Genomic DNA, 8571 nt, shown 5'->3' on the forward strand with positions numbered 1-8571 from the left:
GGGGAAAAGACACACAGGAACAGTTACAATGTCCTGTCATGACTTTAAAGCAAAGTATCGTCAGGATTAGTCACTTTAAGCAATAAAAGTCAATTTGGCTAATTTCAGCAGAAAAGGAATTGATAAAAGGCTTCAGAGAGCTCACAGAATATCTGGGAGAGTCAAAGAACCAAACATGGAGGCCACGAGACACCCTTCATCTCTACAACCAGCAGCTCCAGAAACAGAGCAGCCATCTCCCCTGCACGAGCAGCCCCAGAGCAGACTGGGAGCAGAATCTGTGCCCTCATGTCCCTGGCTGCTGGTTTACAGGCAGATTTGAAGCCTGTGGTCAGTTGCATCCATGCCCGGCTCAGGTGCTGGGACGTAGTCATGGGTAAGAAAAGGCTCTGCCTCAGACAGTGGGGTGTTCCCCAAATAAAGGAAGGGGGTTCTGAGAAACACACACACACACACACACACACACACACACACACACACACACACAGATGCCTTAAGGAAGAAGCTCCAGGAAAGGTAATGTAAAGGAAGTCCACTTAATGTGGTAGCAGAGAGTGGGTAGGAGTGTGCCAGGCCAAGGAGCCTGGAGAGCAGAGAGGACATTTCCAAACAGAGGAAACAGCATGTTTGAAGTCACAGAGCTGTGACAGCCTGTGGAGCACGTGGGAGTTACAGATACACTGGGTGATGTCTCCTTACCTGGCTCAGCTGGGAGCGACAAGGGGTTGGTGCTTACTCCTGAGAGTCAGACACAGGGCACTTTCACACAAAATAGTAGTTATCTACCTGAGAGACTTTATTTTAATTAAAAACACATGTCCGTATGGCCATTCGTCAATCTTCTGTTCAAGGCCATGGCTGTTCTTTTGAGTGATGGGTCACTGATTATAGTTTCATGCTGCCTAGAATTCTTAGGTAATGCACGCTATCACGCATCCTCTGATCTTTGTAATTCTGCTTTCTTCAAAATGGAAGAGATCTTTCCAAAAAATCTAAGTGCAGTGGCCTAACGTTTAAAGATTCTTGCAAGCTGCCTTTATCAAGTCTTTTCAAACCATTCGAGGTTGTTCTGATAGATCAACATCAGTCTTCCTTTGTATACCCATGTTTCATCAGCTTGCATAACAGCTTTTCAATACCAAGTACAGCTGGCCTACATAGATTTGGGAACATACACCTCAGACTGTACAGGATACACCAGAGGACAGCCAAGTCTCAATGTAGGTGACTATATGTCTCACGGAGAAAATGGCAAGTGCTGGGCCATTTGGCAGGTGCTTGAGTGGAAACCATCGGTGGGCATTTCCTTAGCTAAGATTCCTAAGACTAAATGTTGCCTGGCTATCTTGCACTTCTAAATGTTCCTAAATGTTGCCTGGCTATCTTGCACTTCTGTCTGATGACTAGCACCGTTCATACTTCGCAGAAACTAATTTGTAGTAAAAAGGAAAAGTCCTTCAGAGCCTCTGTGAGTCCTTCTCCTTGATGAGAAGTCTTTTCCCGGAGTAGACCAAGAGCTGGCCCTCAATTTCCCGGGGAGGGGCCAGCAGGCTTGTTCAAAGGCTTCTGCAGAACTCAGCACTGAGATGCTGCTTTGCACACCTTCGCAGAAACTAATTTGTAGTAAACACAGGGCACTTTCACACAAAATAGTTATCTACCTGATAACTATTGTACTATTTTGAGTAGACCAAGAGCTGGCCCTCAATTTCCTGGGGAGGGGCCAGCAGTTCTGCCAAGTGTCACCTCAGCCATTGCTCAGCTGAGCAATGGCTGAGGTGACACTTGGCAGAACTGGTGGGGACTATGGCTAAGCATCTGACATGCCAGTCTAAGGAGTTCTGATTTGGTCTGCAGGGGGAAAGGGTCCTTGGGAGAATTTTAACCAGGGGGTGCGGCATAATAAATGTCCAGGGTTTATGGAGGAATCCTAATGTACCTTCTATTCACCCCTCATGTCCCCACATTGATTCATAATTTCCTAATGTGTCTGATTCCCCTCTGAACTTCTAAGCACTCTGGAGGAGAGGGCAATGATTGATTGAGATTTATGCCAATCCCTAAACACACTCTCTAATATCTAAAAGGCACATGATCATAAATGTGGAGCCAATGAGTAATCCCATTCGTGAATGACATTGTATCTGTCCTCGTGTTCCCTCGAGGCCATTCAGGATAGAAGCATGCCAGGCCAGGATGCGCAGCCAGAGGCAGGCGCTGCATCCCTGAGAGGACAGACAGCACATGTGCACTCACATGGAAGAAGTCGGTTGTCTTCCCCATCCCCAGCTGCACCCTTAACCACTGTGACCACAGAGCTGGGGAAACAATAGGGCGGGTGGGCTGGGGTGGGGTGGAAAGAGAACTTTCCAAAGCTTCATCTCTTTGATGAGTATCTGCATGGTAATTTTGTTTGTTCATGTGTTTACCTTACTCTATCAGGGGTCTTCAAACTACGGCCCGCGGGCCACATACCGCCCACAGAGGAGTCTGATCCGGCCCGCCAGGTTTTTTGGGCAGTGAGCGCAGCCGAGGTGTTACAGTAGGAATTAGTAGTTCATATAGTCCGGCCCTCCAGCTCTCTGAGGGACCGTGATCTGGCCCCCACTTTAAAAAGTTTGAGGACACCTGCCTAAGTCAACCTCTACTTCTGAATGTTAATGGTTTGTGTCACTTGCGTGGGATTTGTGTGTAGCTTGCAATGAGGCAGCTGTTCAAAGGAAACAAAGCCTGGTGGGTCCTCAGAACACACTCACCCTCCTCACGACACGGGTAAGCACCCGATGCAAATAGCACGCCAAGCCCCTGAGGTGTGCAAAGCAGCATCTCAGTGCTGAGTTCTGCAGAAGCCTTTGAACAAGCCTGCTGGCCCCTCCCCGGGAAATTGAGGGCCAGCTCTTGGTCTACTCCGGGAAAAGACTTCTCATCAAGGAGAAGGACTCACAGAGGCTCTGAAGGACTTTTCCTTTTTACTACAAATTAGTTTCTGCGAAGTATGAACGGTGCTAGTCATCAGACAGAAGTGCAAGATAGCCAGGCAACATTTTAATATTAAAATGAAGATGCTGTTATCCATTGACAACAGCACAATATTAACTTGCTAGCCTGAGATATGCTTTGTTTAGTTAGTTAGAGGGGCAATAAATGCTGTAGCCCAAGACTGATGAATCTGCTATAAAATCATTTTTGCATATTAATAAACTTTCATGGATTTAAGTAGAAGTTAATGCAGATTTGAGTGATGCTTCAATTTATGCTTTAACATAAAAATTTAGTAAAATAAGTATAGAACCTAAGCCAGGGTCATGCTTGTTAGTGAAATTAACTAAAAGTACTCCATTAAATTTAGAAATAAAATAACAAAAAATACCACTGTTACCAATTTAACATTGTTCTAGAACTGCTAGGAAATGCAATTAGACAAGAAAACTAAGTAGAAAGCATAAATATTAAACAGGAGGAAACCAAATGATCATTATTGGCAGATGAAATGATTGTGTATCTGGAAAACTCAAGGGGATAAAGTGAAAAGAAAAAAGAAAAAGAAAAAAGCCCTAAAAGACACAAAGATTTCATTAAGGACTTGGTTATTATATTTTCACATGTTGATTATTTCTTTAAATCTTTTTTATATATATTTTTTTTATTGATTTTGTACAGAGAAAGGGAGAGAGAGATAGAGAGTTAGAAACATCGATGAGAGAGAGTCATCGATCAGCTGCCTCTTGCACACCTCCTACCGGGGATATGCCCACAACCAAGGTACATGCCCTTAACCAGAATTGAACCTAGGACCCTTTAGTCCCCAAGCCGACACTCTATCCTTTGAGCCAAACCGGTCTTGGCTATTTCTTTAAATCTTAATTGAATCTTTATTACTAAGCTAATATTTGCTTGTTCTCAAAAATTCCAGGAACACCAACATATATGATGTAACAAGGAAAGACCTAATTTCCTAATCCCACTCCTCAGAAATAATCATATGTATTATAATAGTTGACATGCTACCTTCCCCACTATATACTTATATATGCTATTTTTTACATGCCATATGGAAAAATATATATTCAAGAATAGCCTGCTCAGCCTCGGTGAATAAAGCATCAGCTTGCAAATGGACGAGTCCCAGGTTCGATTCTGGTCAAGGGCACATGCCTAGGTTGTAGGCTTGGTCCAATGTGTAGGAAGCAGCCAATCAATGATTCCCTTTCATCGTTGATGTTTCTACCTCTCCCTTCCTCTCTAAAATAAATAAAAAATATATTTTAAAAAATAGCCTGCTCAGTTCTGGAGAAACAGAGAATTGAGAAGAGACCATAGGAGTGATTTTAACAATTTATTCACTTTTAAAGGCAAAATAATTACTTTCATTTAGAAATGACAAAATGATCATAATTATCAGTGCAAAAAAACCACAAAAGTATTTGTGTAGAAATTAGATATCTCTAGTTATATTTTTTAAATTTTGTTTTCACAGAGCAATCAGTGGAATAGAGGACCTATGTGTCCAGATCCATGTACTTACAAAAATTGCATGCATTTCTAGTTAGTGGAGAAAAGGTAGATTATTTATTGTTTAGTAAATGAGATTAGCACAATGCACTAGCCATTTCTAGGTAAAGAGAAAAGTACTGGCTTCTTATTGCAAAATAAGTCAATCTTACTGGAAGACTGAGTAAAGCACACATGTCAAACTCACAGGCTAACACGGGACAAGTCAACAAGGTGTAAGTGTATGTGGCCACAAAAACACAAAAGCTTCAATTTTCATAGAAATGTAGGTTTATTTCGATAGAGACATGCTGAATACAAAGGGCTGAAATAAATGAGTCATCATTAACAAAATTATAGAACATTTTTTAAAAAATTAAGTTTTCTTGAAAGTTAACTTACCAGACACTGAATAACTGCACAAATTAATAAGCATAACGCAAATTTTTCTTGTTCTCAGAAGTGAAATATTTCCTGTTGTGCACACCAAACCAATCAGTCCAAGACTAATGACGTGATAATCAGCTGCTAAAATATTCGCTGCTAGCATTAGCGGAAAGAAATGGTGTGCCTACGTATAAGGCATGTGCAGGAAATGAATGCAACACGATTATAGTAATTAACAAATTTTTAAAAAAATCAGTCATTAGCAAAAGTTGTAGTTCATTATTAATAATTAAGTATAACAGGAAATTGTAAAATTAAGTTAAAACGTTTTTGTAACGGTTTTTTACATACTGTTATATTAGCTAGGCCCCAAAAATATTTGTTGTGGGCTGCCTGTGGCCTGCAGGCCCCAAGTTTGATATGCTTGATGTAAAGGCTTTAACTTGTAAATTGGGCCTAGAAATACGAGCTAATGTAGTAAATAATGACTTATCTATTATAGTTACTCTGTTTCATCCCACCTAGGAGTACTGTAATTCATTCTGGCCCTATCCACCCACAATTACGTCAGACCCCACAGGTTAAAGGGCAAGATCCTTAACAAGAATTCTCTTACCTCAGATGCTACTTCTGTCTTTGGGGATTCCCAGGCTACTTGTACTTCTGTATTGGTCAGGTTCTCCAGAAAAACAGAACAAATAGTGTGTTGGTGTGTGTGTGGTGTGGTGTGGTGTGGTGTGGTGTGTATGTGTGTTGGTGTGTGTGTTGTGTGTTATGTGTGTGTGTTGAGGTGTGTGTGTTGGTGTGTGTGTGTGTGTGTGTGTGTGTGTGTGTGATGTATGTAGAAAGAAAACAGAGTTTTATATTGAGAATTCAGTTCATACCACAATGATTGCTGAAAAGTCTGAAATCTACAGGGCAAGCTGCAGGCTGGCATCGGTAGGAGTTGATGTTGCAGTCTTGGGTCTGGATTACGCATGGCAGGCCAGTCAGGCTGGACACTCAGACGAGGTTTCTGTATGGAAGCCTTGAATTTATAGGCAGTTGGCTAACATGCAGGTCCCTGTGACCTCCTCAGTGTCAGTAATTTACTGGAATGAGTCACAGAACCCAAGAAACTTTCAATTACAGTTTTATTATAAAGGACATAAATTAGGAGGGCCCGCCAGCTGAAGAGACACATGGGAAGGAGTCGGAGAAGAAATGCTCAGTGCTCTCTCCTCTCCTCCTGGAGTCCAGGAGGGTCACCCTCCAGCACATCCACTCATCAGCGTGTTCACCAACCACTGAGCCGCCGTGTTCAAAGGTCTTATTAAGGTACATGATACAGATGTGCTTGATTACATCACTGGCTGTGGGCCTGAGCTTCGTCTCCAGCCCCCCCTCTGCTCTTCAGAAGCGGACTGGCCCAAAGTACCAAGCCTCTAAGCAGGTGGGTGGTCTTGCTGGTGCCCAGCCCCCATCCTGAAACCAGCTAGGTGCTCACCCTGATTCACCTTCTTCCCATGGTTTAGTAAGCCATATGGATTTAGTCACATTCTCTTCTGATTTAATTTCCCCTCTACCATGAAACAAGAAAGTACCTGCTGTCTATGGTCAGTTCCCTAGAGCTATGGTAAGGTACACTCCAAATTACAAGGGAATACTAGAGCCCTCACAGCAGCACTAAAATTACACTGATTTTTTTCTTCTTTTTTTCTTAAATATATTTTTATTGATTTTGGAGAGGGAGAGGGAGAGGGAGAGAGAAACATCAATGATGAGAGAGAATCATTGATTGGCTGCCTTCTACACATCCACACTGGGAATCAAGCCAGCAACCCAGCATATGCCCTGCCCAGAGCCAAACCATGACTTCTCAGTTCATGGGTTGACGTTCAACCATTGAGCTATGCCAGCCTGGCTATAGTGATATTTTATTCACAGTGAATGAACAGATGTATATAAAAGTACACCGAAGAGATAAGCACCGCCCCCAGGCAGGCCCAGCAAAGCTGACCGCAATGAGAGCTGACAAGTCTAATGAATACATCCAACATAAAGAGTGTGTCTCTCCTGTGGGCTCTCAGTCAGCTGCGAAGAGAGAGGTCAGAGGGGGCATCTGTTAGTCCTCTCCAGGGACTATTGGCAAAAGAGTATGATGGTCTCATTGGCAAGATGAATACGATTAACTGTCAGCCTAATTTCATTAAATACGTAATCTTCATGCCCTTTGTTCTGGTTCCAATGGCCAAAGAACCTCATAATTATAATTAGGTTTCCAATGAGGGATCTGTCAGTAGGGCAAAAATTTTTTCAATTAACAACATGAATTACTTGTTCCAGTGTGTGAGAGAGGACATAGCGTCAATCCCCACAGAAAGACCTCAGTTCCACACTTCTCCAACCTGGCTAAGAAATATCTCTCTGTGTTGGCTACCCAGACCACCGAGTATGCCTGGGGCGGGGGGAGGGGGGGACAGGGGGGAACAGGCAGGGAGAAGGCAATGGGGACTATTTCAAGAGGCAGAGAAAGCTAGTTGTCCACCAAATGTTGTACTCTCCTGATTTAGATAGATTTTCACTGGCAAGAAGGCTTCTTGACTGGAATTCTACTTCCCAGCCTCCTTTGCTCTCAGATGCAAACATGTGACTAGTTATCGTCCAAGCAGAAGTGATGGGTGTCAGTTTCAGACCAAAGCTTTTCAGAAAGCTCTTCAGTCTTCTCCACACCCTGTTCCCCTTCAGCCTCATGGATTTCATCCATCACAAAGCCCTAGAGGTGGCAGAACCACACAATGAAGCAATCTGCCGCCCGGAATCACAGCATGGGGAGCGATGCGCAGCAGATGCATGGCGCTGTCTCATGAGTGAAAACTAAATACAATGGTGTTTTGTTCAATATCATTTCATCATAACATTGATGAGTCGCTGTGGGAACTTGAATTTTGTTTCTATCAATTAGCCTGTGGGAGAATCTGTTTCCTTATACGTCATTTCAGTTTATGTCACAGAACCGAACACTAAGTGGGGACTTACTATATCGTGTTTGAGCTTTTATAAATGTGCGCATTTATTTGTTACATCGGGTAGCATTGCCCTGACATTCCACATGTAATTCCCTTGCGCTGCTTAACAGTATCGGGGGAATAAATGGCTAAAAGCCACCCTGAACTGAGGGCTACACTGTCATTCTCTCACATCCTCTAACCCAGCTGAGGTTCCATGGTCTGGTCTCAGCAAACATGAGAACTGGATTCTCCAGGGGAGATTCATGACTTGGCGTTTCAGTTTTAGCGTCAGTTGCTCTGAGCTTGCTCAATAGAGGTCTTTCTTAAATCAGAGGCCAACTCTCGGTGGGCTGACACACAGGTCTTTGAGTCCAGGAGATGGGCAGGGCTGGGTCCCGGACGATGAGGAATTTCCCGATGCCGCCACGCAAGGCCTCTCCGAAGTGCTCTTGCTCTCCTAACTGTACCTGGAAGGCACAAACGTTGTATTTGATGCTTCCTTCCTACTACAATGACTTTAAAGACGCGGAGAGGATGGCCCAGCTGTCAAAAATCATAAATTATGATGGCCAACCAAAGGTGGGCAAATAATAAGCTAAATGCACTGGAAATGTACAAGTTGGTATATCTCTACCCTTGCTACTCAAAGTGTTATTTGAAGACCAGAGGCATTAACATACTGGGAGCTTGTTAGAAAGACTGA

This window comes from Pipistrellus kuhlii, unplaced genomic scaffold (genome assembly GCF_014108245.1).
Source record: "Pipistrellus kuhlii isolate mPipKuh1 unplaced genomic scaffold, mPipKuh1.p scaffold_m20_p_4, whole genome shotgun sequence".
NCBI classification, from domain to species: domain Eukaryota; kingdom Metazoa; phylum Chordata; class Mammalia; order Chiroptera; family Vespertilionidae; genus Pipistrellus; species Pipistrellus kuhlii.